Source organism: Manihot esculenta, chromosome 8 (assembly GCF_001659605.2).
Source record: "Manihot esculenta cultivar AM560-2 chromosome 8, M.esculenta_v8, whole genome shotgun sequence".
Taxonomy (NCBI): domain Eukaryota; kingdom Viridiplantae; phylum Streptophyta; class Magnoliopsida; order Malpighiales; family Euphorbiaceae; genus Manihot; species Manihot esculenta.
In genome coordinates, this window is record NC_035168.2 from 33,343,248 (window position 1) to 33,345,028 (window position 1,781).

The window sequence follows — 1,781 nt, forward strand, 5'->3', positions numbered from 1 at the left end:
TTGCTTTGTTTTTTCCTTTACTACTGATAGGACCTCCTGTAATCACTTGTAGAACCCCTACAAATTCATTATTGGGAGGAGTTTTAAAAGTTATTATCTCAAGTTCGGGCTTCTTCTTTTCTCTATCCTTTCTGGAAAACTTTCAAAGCGTGTCATCCCTTGTTAATCTCTTGATCTCATCTTTTAACTGCTGGCACTCCTCCATTGTATGTCCATGGTCTTCGTAAAAATGGTAGTACTTGGTCCTATCTCACCTTTCGACTCTCTCTGGATTAAGCTTGGGAGGCCATCTAACTTCATTGTCGTTCTTTCTGATCCATATTATAATACGTGTACGTGAGTCATTCAATAGAGTATAACTCTTATACTTTTGTAATACCCGGCTGACTCAGGCATCGGAATTCCTACCATCTGGTGGAATCTTAGATGTCAGAGTTCTCTAGAGGGGTAAAATGTGTTTTCTCAAATGTTTTAAATATGATTTTAGAGTTTTAATGCAAAAGGAATTGAGTTTTGAAGAGAAAAGACCAAGGAAGCATTTGCAAGGTTTGGCCGCCGAAGGTGAAGTTCGGCCGCCGAACATTGCATGGTTTCGCCCGCCGAAGGAGAAGTTCGGCTGCCGAACGTTGCCTGGTTTTGCATGCAGCTTAGGCCGCCGAAAGAGAGGCGGTTGGCCACCTATAAAAGCCCCGTTGACCGACAATGGAGTGAGCATTCACTCTCTTTTCGTGCAAGGGTAGGCTCATGCTCTCCTTTGGTTGTTTTCATGATGTTTCTTCAAATCTTTCAAAGTTTTCCTGAGTTTTCTCTTTGGTTTGAAGAGTTGTGAGCTTTGAGTAAGGTTTTGGAAGTTTGAAGGCTTTGGAGCTTGGATTCTCCATATCTTCAAGTTTGAGGTCGCACCAACTCTTGTTCTTCAAGAGGTAAGTGTAGATCCTTAGCTTTATGATGTTTTAAATGAGTTTTATGAAGGGTTAAGAGAGTTTTATGCATGAGTTGCATGGTATGCATGTTTAGGGTTTTGATACCCTTTGTGACAAAAGTATGTTATTGCATGTTATGTGAGTTTTGTTGGGGGTGTAGGCTAGTTTGAGACCCCTATATGCTTGTTGTATGAGTTATGCATGTTGTAGAGAGGTTTGAGGCATGTTTTGGGAGGTTGGAAGGTTTGGGAGGCTGAAGTGCATGAGAGGCTGAGTTCTGGATGAACTCAGGTTCGGCCGCCGAAGGTAGTTTCGGCCGTCGAACATGCCTTTGAATGCTTGGTTTGGCCACCTAACCTTGCCCCCGAAAATGGACTTTCGGCTCTGGAAGGGACTTTCGGCCGTCAAAGGTGCCGCCGAAAGTGCCTGGCTTTCGTCTCTGGAGGAGGCTTTCGGCCGGCGAACCTGCCTCCGAAAGTGCCTGACTTTCGAATCTGTGGGAGCATTCGGCCGCCGAATGTGCCGCCAAAGGTGCCCTGTCCAGCCTTCCTTTGCCTGTTTTGCATGCATGTTTTGAGATATTTTAGAGGGGTTTTTGGGGAGATATTTAGCGTTATGTTAGAGTTGTTTGGTACCTCATTTGAGTCCACCTGTGTAGGATTGGACCCGAGGAACCGAGGAGGCCTTCAGAGTTAGTTGGTTTTGAGCTAGTCCAGCCCAGCAGTTTCTTAAGGTGAGTGGAACTAAACTTAATCTTTTTAATTAAGAAATCAAATGAATTTCAGAGCATGATCCATGCATCATAAAATGCCATGATATGTACTAGATTGTGTTGCATTAGAATCCACGAATATGATG